Below are 13094 nucleotides of genomic sequence, written 5' to 3' on the forward strand. Positions count from 1 at the left end.
CTCCATGTTGCCTGTTGTCCAATGACTGATAACACTGATTTATTTTGTCCAGTTGACTAGTTGTTTACTGTGGAAAAGAAAATCCAATCTGTTACTCCATCATGGCTCAAAGCAGAAATCTTTCATTATCATTTTTATATGCATTTCTGTGACTGCTACATTTTCATGTTTATTAGCTATTTGGATAGGCTCTTTTAAAAATGGTTCAAGCATCTTGGCCATTATTAGTGGGCTGTCTCTTTTACTTACTGACGGTGAATATTGTTCATATAGCTAATTAAGTATCTTATTTCATTTATATGTGATGTATGTGTTTTCTCCAACTCTCTGGCTTACTTTTTCAATCATTTAATGATTTCCTTTGATAAATACAAATTCTTCATTTTAACATGATCCCTATCTTTTCTTATTATTAATGTTTTTTTGTGTAATATTCAAGAAAGATATTCCTACCCTTAGTCCATGAAGATCTGCTCATACACTATTTTCAAGAAGCTATATTGTCTTATCTTCAATACACTTAGATCTATAATCCAACTAGAATTTTTTTTCTCCCAGATATCCAGTTAACCCAACATCATTTGAAAAGACTTTTCTAACCCATAGTTCTGTATTGCACCATTTGTTACAAATCAATTGTGGGTCTACTGCAGGGCTTTTCTGTTCCATTGATCAATAAATTTTTACCTTTGCACCAACATCACACTTTTTTTACAGCCGTTTTGAAATGTGCCCAGCCATTATGTGAAAGAGACTAATTTCTTAATTTTAAAGCATTGACCTAAAGTGCATGTGCCTGTTGGATATTCTCTGGGGATGGACACTGGTGACTACCATCTTCCTATTCTCCTCCCATCTTGCTAAAGTCAGTGGGTACCATCTTCTTCCCATTTTTTCCTTTTCTTTTTTTCTATTTCTTTCTTCTTTTTTTTTTTGTTTATTTGTTTTTGAGAGAGAGAGAGAGAGAGGCAGAGTGTGAGCAGGGGAGGAGCAGAGAGAGAGGGAGACACAGAATCCAAAGCAGGCTCTAAGCTCTGAGCTGTCAGCACAAAGCCCAACGTGGGGCTCGGGGCTCGAACCCACAAACCGTGAGATCATGACCTGAGCTGAAGTCGGACACTTAAATGACTGAGCCATCCAGGCGCCCCTCTTACTTCTTTTTTTAAAAATGTTTACTTGTTTATTTTGAGACAGAGAGCACTTGCACGGGAAAGGGAGGGGCAGAGAGAGACAGAGAGAGAGAGAGAGAGAGAGAGAGAGAGAGAGAGAATACCCAGCAGGCTCCAGGCTAACCGCCTGGAGCCCCACGTGAGGCTTGATATCAGGAATCATGAGATCATGACCTGAGACGAAATCAAGAGTCTGATGCTTACCAACTAAGCCACCCAGGAGCCCCTTTCTTCTTCTTTTTTTAATCTCTTTTTTCTTTTTTCTTTTTATGACCCTCCCTTGGTCCCTTTTAGCCAATGGACACCATCTTTGCACTCTCCCTCTGGCACACTACAGTGCCAGTATCTACCAGAGGGGAGTTTCTACACACATCTCGTGCTTCAGTTTGTTTTTTACCTAGTGACCCAGGTTTTGCAACTGCTGCCCAGAGGATGCCACCTGCTTGCCTGGCTCTGGAGACCATGGAGGCTTGCTTTCCTGGGTTCCATGAGACTTTAACAATTGGAGAAACAGCTTGAGGCAGACTACCAAGCCCAAGGCACTGCAGAGACAGCAGACTGAAATAATACCCCCAGTCCTTCCGAGAAAGAGCCTTATTTGCTTGTTCAGGAGCTTTGGCCTCAGGGACGTGCTCTAGTTTGATATACTTTAGGAGCCTACAGAGGTGCTCTCAGGGAATGGAGGCCAGTGGATATAATCTTTGTGCTTTCCCTCTGCCTTGCTCCAGCTCACTGGTATCTTACAGAAAGGAGCCTATACCCTTCTCTGGTACCCGGATATTTGCGGCTACAAGGGAACACTTCTACATCACCTGGCTTTGGGGACCAGCAGGGCCCATTCACACAAGTCCCACAGGGTTGTAACCAATGAAGAAAGGGCTCTTAAACAGCTACTACCTCCAAGGCAGAGCAACAAACTCAGGAGCTTCATCTTTCTGTGACAGATTGAGAGGGACAGGATGCTAGTTAAACATATATCTAAGAGCTGACTGTAAACCTTTCCTGAGACTTCAGCAGGTAAGCACTATCTTCAGAGTAGTAGCATCTCTCAGTGGGGAGCTCTATAGATGCCTAGTGTCCCTCTTTTTATATCTGGTGCCCTGGTTTTTGCATCCAGTGCCCAGGGGACACCTGTTTGTCACCTGGCTCTGAGGGCCAAGAGAGCTTGCCTTCCTGGGTCCCATGAGACTGTAACATTCAGAGATAGCTCTTGGTAGGCTATAACCCCAGTGTATTGCACGGACAGCACTGAAACACAACCCCAGCCTTTGTGGGAAAGAGGCCTATTTGCATGTCCTAGAGATTCAGACTTAGGGGTGGACATCACCTCTGGCACACATCTAGAGGCTACAGAGGCACTCTCAGGAAACTTAAGCCAGACAATACCATCTCTGCAGTCTCCTTCTACCTCACTACACCTAACCATTATCTCCTACAAGGGAGCTTATACACTCCTCTAGACCAGTGATTTTCACAACTGCTGTCCAGGGGACACCTCCAGATCACCTGGCTTTGGAAGTCTTGTAGTCCCACAAGACTGTACATAATTGCATTCATTAAAAGCTGCTCTGTGAGGGTCTGGCTTCCAATCAGCCTGACTCTAGGTGCTGACTGAGATCCTCCCCTTTGGGACACTGACTACTCTTGGCACACCCTCAATTACTGGGAGTTATTAAAAGTAAAATAGTCTGCTTGGACAATCATAAAGGCTTGAGAGACAACCAAGAGCCAAAGCAGGATGGAGTGATAAGGTTCATCTCCTGCATAAGAGGCAAACCTTTCAAGATTCTGAGAAGTAGCTAATGCCTAGAAACCAACACAGAGAGTCAAAGCAAAATGAAGAAAAAAAGAGGAATATGTTTCAAATGAAAGAAGAAAAAACCTCAGGGGGGAAAAAAGATAAAACCTCAGGAGAAAAAACAATGAAACAGAGACAGATAATTTACTTGATAAAGAGTTCAAAGTAATTCATAAAGATAGTCTCCAACCTTGAGAGAATGAATGAATAAAGTGAAAACTTCAGAGAGAAGGACAGAACTGAAGAACACAATAACTGAACTGAAAAATACACTAGAGGAGTTCAAAAGCAGGTCAGATGAAGCAGAAGAAAGGAGCAGTCAACTCAGAGACAGGGCAGTGGAATTCAACCAATCAGAATAGCAAAAAGAAAAATAAGAATGAAAAAATATATATATTTGGATTTTATTTCTTAATCTAGTCTGAAAATACTTCCATTTAATGGAAATAATCAGACCATTTGCATGCAGTTAAATAGTTAGACCATTTGTTCATATATTTGTACTTTTTAAATCATGTTGCTAACAGTTTACTAATGCTCTGTCTTGTTTCTTTTCTTTTTTGCCTTCTTTTGAAATGATTTGTTTTTATAATTCTATTTTCCTCATCTCATAGCATGTTAGCTACACATTATCTTATAATTCTTTTAGGGATTACCATAGAGATGACAACATTCATCCTTGTCTTATAAAACTTTAATATAAATTACTACATTTAACACTGCAATTTAACAAGATGATTTAAAAGCTATAAGAACCTTTGAGGGGGCGTCTGGGTGGCTCAGTCATTTAAACGTCTGACTTCGGCTCAGGTCACAATCTCGGGGTTCATGGGTTCAAGCCTTGTGCTGGGCTCTGTGCTGGCAGCTCAGAGGCTGGAGCCTGCTTTGGATTCTGTGTCTCCCTCTCTCTCTCTGTCCTTCCCACACTCGTGCTCTCTCTCTCTCTCTCTCTCTCTCTCTCTCTGTCTCTTCTCTCTCAAAAATAAGTAAACATTAAAAAGAAGAACATTTGAACATTCTTTTCTCTTACGTATCTACGTTCTCGTCATGCTCATTAAAACTGCATTTACTTTAACCCCTCGATATATCACCATCACCATCATCATCATTTTAGTCAGTCACTATCTGCTTAAGTTCAGCCACATATTACTTTTCTGTTACCTTCATTCCATTCTGTATTTCCATCCTTCCATCAGACATTTTTACTTTTATTACCTCAACATTTCCTTTAGTGTTTTCCCCAATATCACTCTCATCCTTCTATGACTAAAATTTCCTATTTGTTACATGACTTTGCCACACCCCATGTGTCTCCTATACTCTTTTCTGAGGTCTCTTGTGTCTTACACTTGTCACTTGCAGACACTCATATCCCAGTGATACTTAGGTTCCCTGCCCCATAGCCCTCCCACATGTGATTCACAACCAGGCAGCTTCTCCAAAGCCAGAATCTATCATTCCAGTCAGTCAACAGTGAGTCTTAACAATGTAACATTATCAAGTGACTACACTGTTGCACTGTCCATGTTCTTTTGCCAGAAGCAAGTTCCAGGTTCTTCCCTCACTCAAGGGGAGGGCACTTAACAATGAATGGGTGACTGCTTAGGGGTCATCACAGAATTCTGCCTATCACAGGAAGGAAAAGGAGGTGAAGTATTAAGTGGAAGAATAGGAAGGCCTCATCTTTCAGAGTTTAAAGTTAGTAGATACGATATAAAACTACAGTCGGGGTGCCTGGATGACTCAGTCGATTGGGCATCTGACTTCAGCTCAGGTCATGATCTCACGTTCATGGGTTCAAGCCCTGCATCAGGCTCTGTGCTGACAGCTAGGAGCCTAGAGCCTGCTTCAGATTCTGTGTATCCCTCACTCTCTGCCCCTCCCCTGCTTGTACTCTGTCTCTCTCACTCTCAAAAATAAACATTTTAAAAAATAAAAAATCAAAAACCTAAAGTCAAGAAATCACATTTTAAAAAAGCTATTTACTGCAGAAAGAGCCTACATTTAAATATGAAATAGATATAATTCAGGAGAACAAATCTGATTGCAAATGGCTGAGGTGAGGAACAGATGTTTTTTGTTATAAGCATGCCACGTTAGTGTTTTAAAATGTAGGTTTTATTATTATTCATGAATGGTAATGCCAATAGTAAAGACGAGAGATGACTGCATTGAAAACAGTTTGTTTCTCACAGCTTCTCAGTGCCCATGAAGAGAGGGCATGCCATGCCAGGCAGGGCCACATGGGGAAGCACCAGGGTCATTCAGAGGGCATAAGGAGTGACGGGGGAAGGTGGACAAGAGTCTTTACTATGGTTTTCAGGGGAGGAAATGAGCAAGATGTGGAAAGCAAGCTAAGCAGGTTTAGGAAAAATATAAAAGGCACAAACCTATAAAAAATTGTGTAGGTTTGTTTGAATAATTTCAGCAGGCTGCAGGGTATAGTAGTTGCCACTAATTGTCTAAGTCCTGGCCTCCGGGAGATTAGGGCACACAAATAGTGGGCCAGGGTGTAAGAGCCCAATAAGGGAACAGGCTCTGGATTTGTTAGTTTGCAGATGAAAGTGTGCTGGCAGGAGAATTAATTTTAAGATCCTTAGGAATTGGCTAGACACAGAAGGGGCAGTTTTTCCACAGTCACCAAGTCCCCAGATGTCTAAGCATCAGAAATACAGAAAATAGAGAGGCATGATTAATACAATTAACCAGTTTTAAATTTTGAAAATATAGCACTTTGATTACAACAATTATTTAATGTATTAAATTAATTAATTAATTAATAATTAAATAAATGTATTAAATGTATTAATTAATAATACATCTGATTAAGTCGATGCTGCACTGTACTCACTATGAAAAGTCTATTGGAGAAACTAGTCTTTTTTTGCAGGATCAGATAACAATTTTGTGTTTGTTTTGTGTTTCAGTTAAGACTCCAGAATCCAGTGGTAAGCCAATTTTCAAACTTTCACATAGGCTTCAGTCTCCCAGATAGAAAGAAGCCTTCCCCCTTTGCAGGTTGTCAAACTAAATTTACAGTTTTTTCGTTCCTCTAGACTAGATTAGAGAATGAAAATGTTAATCTCCTCTCAGCCAAATTACACTTAGGTTATTATTTATATTCTAGGAAAGACCCTGGACCTATCAGGGTCTTTCTGTTTCTAATCTGTAGGCTCCCTTCTAGAGTTTGGTTAAATGGCTAAGAAAATTATAAGCAGCACAAACCTGTAAAACCGTCTAGGAAAACAAGAAATACTGCAAAAACTAACTGCAGAGAAAAGAAAAATTTACACAGAAAAGCTGGCATATAACACAGCTCTAAAGATTACTTACATGGGCATGATATTAATAACATATTAATATATTTTTTAAATGTGACATGTTCTATTTGTTGGAGAAATAGGAAAAGGAGAAAGAAGGGGGAAAAGGGTAGAAAAAGAAGTGAAACCTTGGTTCCCACAAGAGGAAACTAGTGTACCTTGTCCAAATTGGAGAAATCATAAAATATTAGGTAGGGATTCTAGAACTAAATATTTGTCAACAGCTTCCTCCCCTTAACACACAAATCATGAAAAGGAAACTGAGGATAAGATTTGATGGGCCAGAAGCCTAGTGTTTTAATTTATGTGAATTTAATTTACATAAAACAATTTGACTTTAAATATAAGTACATATATTGATACATTAAAAATTAAACTTAAATACAACTCATATAAATTTCACATTCTAGTGCATACCTTTATAAAGATATAAAGCAAAATTAATCTGCTTCTAATGAGCAAACACCACCTAACACTTATTTGCCATCCTGTTTCAGTTATGTCTTCCAAATGTGTCAATAAGTTGATTTTCAAATACTATGTGCATTTATTACCAACTTACATGGGGGTCTTGCATTCTCTGGCTGTCGTCATGTCTACCATTGTAAATTCTTATTTTAGAGAAACAAAGAAAATGGCAATCTCATCTCTAATTTAGCTAAATGTTTGTTGTGTTTGTTTTCCCGGAAACAGCTCAGAACAAAGCAGTAAGCTCCTTTTCTGTCCCTTATCTCTAGTACGCTTGGTTTCTTAGAAAGAGGTATTTTTTCTCCAGAAATTGAGTGTAACAGTCTTATCAAGACGTTCATTAAAAAAATATAATTGTGAGATTGAAGTTACACATGAAAATTTGAAAAACTTAATTTTCCTTCCTGAATTCTGAAATCACTCTACATTGAGAGAAAGTATAGTTTTGAAAGGCAAAACTTAAAAGTCTAAAAAAGTGACATAAACCATAGGTAGATGAAAATTTAAAACAAATGTTAAAGCATTGGGATGCCTGGGTGGCTCAGTCGGTTGAGCGGCCAACTTCGGCTCAGGTCATGATCTCGCGGTTTATGAGTTCAAGCCCCGCATAGGGCTCTGTGCTGACAACTGGGAGCCTGGAGCCTGTTTCGGATTCTGTGTCTCCCCCTCTCTCTGCCCCTCCCCTGCTCATGCTCTGTCTCTCTGTCTCTCAATAATAAAAACGTTAAAAAAAATGTTAAAGCGTAAACAGCTAGATTAGTTATTACTTATATATGATACACAAAAAACTTATAGATGATATACAAAACACCAATCCTTAGTAAATTCAAGAGGCCTAATCATAAACAGCACAAACCAGACTGACCCAGGATTATCAGGTACCAGGTAAGATTTAAGCCAGAGATGTAAAGATGTGGCTAAGGAAAGGATAATTTTGAAAAAATTGTTTAAGTAGATCTATATAAATCATCTCCTCCACCAGGCTTCCACTCTGGTACCTATAACATACCAGAGTAGAAGAAAAGGGGTTAATCCTAAGGACAGGTTGAATCAAAGGAACTCTGGCTACAAGGCCTCTATGTACAGGTAAAAACAGAGAAACATCCTGATAACAGAAAACAAAATGTACTGAAAGAACTTTGACAGTTTTATTGTCCATACCTAAGGAGGATACATGACTCTTCAAAGGAGAAAGTGAACTACCCTAGAAGAAAGACCTACAGATTCTGATATTGGGGGTTACCCAGAGAAAGCCAACTGATTTGGGTGACAATCATTATCCATGCGCACATGATCAGCTATTTAGAATTAAATTCTTCAATATGAATGGACTTCCAATGATCACTAGATACTGCAGAACAGACTCTACCTTAAAAATGAAGAATGAATTATACAGAATATAGGTAATTAGAGGAAACCAAGAAAATTCAGCAAAACAGTGAAAAGATTTTTTAAAGCATTTTAGACACCTAAGCAGATACTGATCTTGGAAAAAGGGCAGGATGATATAAAAAAGTGACACTCAGAGAACAAAAATGAGCTACAGAATATTAAAAATAGAAGCAGGTGACTTAATAATATTCTGTAAAATGGTTGGAATATAATGTCAAAGAAACTTCCAGAAAACAAAATGAAGCAAAAAAATATTTTTTTAAAGCAGAAAATAGAAATAAAAAGAAAATTAAAAAAAAAAAATCAGTTCAAGAGGATGTACTGCACAATAATAGAAGTGCCAGACAAGAGATTTTTTTTTAATGGTGGGAAGAAAAAAGGAAAAACAGGTATGAGAAAATCACCTTGATTTTAATACCACAAGAATCAAAATTGAAAAAGCCCACTAAGGTCCCTGAACAATGAACAGTGAAAAAAAGGCACACATCAAATTACAGCATGTGTTCTCAAAATATGCAAGGAATGAAGAAAAATTGACACATATAAAAGAGCAATCACAATGGCATCATATTTCTCAAGAGTAACCACGAAATCTAGAAAACAATGGAGCAAATGCTTCTCAATTCTAAAAGACTCCCAACGGGTTAATCTGAACCCCCAAGAAATCTATCGAGCAAATGTAAACATTGAATGATTTACGGTCTCAAAATTTTCATCTTCCATGCATTCCTTCTCCAGGAAAAACTGGAGAATATACTCCATCAAAACAAACAATGTAAACCACGGAAGAAGAAATCAAGAAATCTAAAAACATGCAATTTAGTACAGAAGGTCAAAATGTGGATTCCCAATTGTTATGGTCTTTTGATGTCAAATAGGCTAGGGATAATCCCAGTTCTTCAAACACTACTCTAGGTGTTGCTGTAAAGATACTTTGTAGATATGATTAAAGTCTGTAATCGGGTTGGCTTTAAATAAGAGAGACTATTCTAGATAATCTGGGTGGCCCTGATTCAATCAGTTGGATGGCCTTTAAGAGCACAGCTGAATGACAGCCAAAGCAGGAATCAGAACAGTCTGACTCTCACAGATCTAAGACCTTGGCTAGTTGATAATGGTGTCCCTAGAAAAGAAATGGACAGTTTTCTGGATTCTTACTTTATCTATATTAACGTAAGAGTTCTAGGTCTAGCGAATAGAAGTCCAACTTGAATCACTAAAGTGCAAAGCTCCTCAATGAGTTCTCAGACAGGAGCCAGTTTGCAGATCTAGAATTCAGAGAATGAAGTGGAGACCAGATCCCCTTGAGGACAGACCTTGCTATATTGCCAAGTGTTTAATATTAATCTTTCCTCAAGCCTTTCACAAAGGGACCTAGGGCCAATTTCCAGAAATACTCTATATTAGGGAAAGGGAAATAATCACTTTTCAGGGATTACTGTCCACTAGCTCTGAACTGACGCTAATTCTTAAAGACCCAAAACATCACTATGGTCCATCAGTCAGAGTAGGGGCTTATGAAGGTAAGGGATTAATGGATTTTAGCTCAGGTCTATCTCACAGTGGGACCAATGGGTCCCCAAATCCATCCTATGGTTATTTATCCAATTTCAGAATGCACAATGAGAATAGATATATTTAAAAACTTGTCAGAATTACAATATTGGTTCCTGTGGAGTAAGGACTATTATGCTAGCAATGGCCAAGTGGAACCTACTAAAACTGCTCGCTGTACCTAGGAAAATGGTAAACCAAAGGCAGTACCACATTCCCAGAGGATAGCAGTCATTGTTGCCACCGCCAAAAACTTGATCCTCATTTAACTCACCTATTTGGCCTATGCAGAAAATTAACAGGTCTTGAAAAATGGAAGTAGATTATCATAAATTTAATCAAATAATGACTCAAACTGCAATGCTGTTCCAGTTATGGTTTCATTGCTTGAACAAACCAACACATCCCTGTTACCATGCAGCTACCAAACTGCCAGGTAATTCTTTTTCTCTGTACTTCTTAGTAAGGACCACCTGAGGCAGTTTGCTTTCAGTTGACAAGATAATCAGTATGCTTACACTGCCCTACTTCAGTTCATGTCAACTCTACAGCCCTGTATTATAATTTAGTCTGCAGGAACTGTCATCACTTTTCCCTTCTCTAATGTAGTTCGTTATATTGGTGACACCATGCTGACTAGACCTAGCAAATAAGGGGAAGGAACTACTGTAGATAAAACATAAGTAGGTCAGAAGTAGAAAATAAATCCAACAGTAATTCAGGGGCCTTCCATCTCAGTAAAATTTGATGGGGTGCAGCATTGTGGGCATGTCAAGATAGATCTTCCATGGCAAGGGCTAAGTTGTTGCCTCTGGACCCTCCTACCAATGGGAAAAAAACAAACAAACAGAACACAATGCCTAGTGGCCCTCTTTGTATTTCAAAGGCAACCTGATACCCATTTGAGTGGGCTACTTCAGCTCACTTACAGAGTGATCTGAAAAGCTGCTAGTTTTGAGTGGGCCCCAGAACAAGTAAAGGCGAAGCGACAGATTCAGGCAACTTGCACAGGGAACATGCCATGCAAGTTGCTCAGCCACCTAGGCTGTATGATCCAGCAGATATGATGTGCTTGAAGTGGTAGTGGTAGTTAGTGGTAGAAAATGCTGTTTGGAGCCTTTGGCAAGCCCTTAGGATTTTAAAGTAAATATCTGCCATCCTCTGCAAGTACTATTCTCATTTTGAGAAAAAGCTTTTGGATTGCCACTAAATCTTGGTAGAGACCGAATATTTAACCAAGGGCTACCAAGGTGCCATGAGACCTGAGCTGCCAATCATGAACTGGCTGTTTGTTGTCTGAACCACCAAGCCATAAAGTTGGACATGCACAATGGCCCTATATCCCCTTTCTGAGACGTATTTGAAGGCACATGAAGGGAAGTCCTTCCAGTGGACAGAACTTCGAGCAGTACACCTGATTGTTTAATGTGTCTGAAAAGGGAAATAGCCAGATATAAGAGTCTATGTAAATTCGTAGGCTGTGGCCAATGGTTTGGCTGGATGATCAGGGATTTGGAAGGAACACTGGGAAACGGATAACAAAGTGTGAGAAAGAAGTATGTGGATAGATGTCTCTGAATGGGAAAATAATATAAAAAGATTTATGGCCCATGTGAATGATCACAAGAGTAACCTCATCAGACAAGGATCTTAATAAAATGGATAGAGTGAACCATTCTGTGGATACCAGTTATCCTTTTTTGCCCAGTAGGATCATGAACAAAGGGATCATGATGGCAGGTTATGCATGGACTCAGCAACATGGATGTTTCCTCACCAAGGCCAACCTAGCTATAGCCACTGCCAGCTGCACAATTTGCCAGTAGGAGAAAATAGCACTGAGTCTATAATATGACAACATGCTATGGGGGGGTTAGCCAGCTACCTGGTGGCATGTTAAATGCACTGGACTGCTTACATCATGGAAGGAGTAGCACTTTGTTCTTACTGGAATAGATAACCGCTCTGGATATGGTTTGTCCTTCTCTGTATGCAAAACACCAACAGTGGATTTTCAAAATGTCTTATCCACCACCATGGTTACCACACAGCATTGTTTCTGATCAAGAAACTCACTTTACAGCAAATGACGTCTAACAATGGGCCCCTTCTGAGGGAAGTCACATATCCTTTCATGTTTCCCATCATCTTAATGCAGCTGGCTTGACAGAGGAGTTTAAGGTATTTGAGGATTCAGTTACAGTGCCAACTAGATGACAATACCTGGTCTGGCTGAGGTACTGTCCTGTAGGATGTTATACATACTCTAAATCACTGTCCAATATACAGCGAGGAATTAAATGGAATTGGCTTCACTGACTATTAGTCCTAGTGATCCACGAGCAAAAAGTTTGCCTTCCATCACCATGAACTTGGGCTTTGTTAGTCTAGAGGTCATAGATCCAAAGGAAAAAAATGCTTCCACAAGGATACAACAATTCCACCGAACTGGAACTAGAGAATACTGGAACTAGAGAATACTGGAACTAGAGAGCTACTTTGGGTTCCTCATGCCTTTGAATCAAAAAGCAAACAAACGGATTATTTACTTTGGCTGGAGTGACCAATCCCAATTACCAAGGGGGAACCAGGCTGCTACAATGCAATGGCGGTAAAAAGATCTCTTAGGTATCTCTTAGTATTACTATACCCTCTGATTTAAGTCAGTGGAAAACTAAAACAACTCCATGGAAGCAGGACTGATAATGGCCCAGAACTCTAAAAATGAAAATTTGGGTCACCCGGCCAGGAAAAGAACAAAGACCATTTGAACTGTTTGCTGAAGGCAAAGAAAATATGGAATCAGTGGTGGAATAAGGTAGTTATCAATACCCACAATAACTACAACCATGTAACCAGTTGCAGAAACAAGGATTATGAGTATTTTTTCCTTATTTTTTATGTTTATTTATATACACATTAACCAAGTATTTTTATTTTTTATCTTATCCACTTAACATCTAATACAAGATAGATTAACAAAGTTAAGTTAATTTCACAGAATTTAATATCAAAGAAGAGTGAACTACACCCAAGGACCTTGCACACTCTTCTGGGGAAAACTGAGCATGTTTTTGGTTGTATGCAAGTTGTATCATGTGAACTGGAAATATATAACCTTGTTATTATCTTTAGTAGGAGATTAAGTATAGTTTAAGGTAATGTGTATTGGTGCTAAAATGACAAGGAATGGACTGCAATTGTCTTTTGAGGCTTCAGTCCCAAATTATTCAAACATGAAGCAAAGTATTGCTGGGAAAGTATTTTGTAGATGTGGTTCAAGTTCATAATCTAATTCCAAGTAAATCTGAGTGGGCCTGATTCAATCAGCTGAAAAGCCCTAAGAGTCCATCTGAGGCTTCCCTAATGAAAAAGAAATTCCCCAGTGGACAA

General features: G+C 39.1%; 1 protein-coding gene across 1 annotated transcript in view; it reads left to right on the forward strand.

The window, feature by feature from the left end:
• The first annotated feature begins 5901 nt into the window (after window positions 1-5901).
• LOC109260713 (uncharacterized) overlaps window positions 5902-13094 on the forward strand; it is a 113788-nt gene continuing 106595 nt past the window's right edge. Inside the window, exon 1 of the mRNA XM_053905165.1 lies at window positions 5902-5915. The gene's annotated coding sequence lies outside the window, so the exon portion shown is untranslated. The remainder of the gene's footprint in view (window positions 5916-13094) is intronic.

This window comes from Panthera pardus, unplaced genomic scaffold (genome assembly GCF_024362965.1).
Source record: "Panthera pardus isolate Hobbes unplaced genomic scaffold, ASM2436296v1 HiC_scaffold_17, whole genome shotgun sequence".
Taxonomy (NCBI): Eukaryota; Metazoa; Chordata; class Mammalia; order Carnivora; family Felidae; genus Panthera; species Panthera pardus.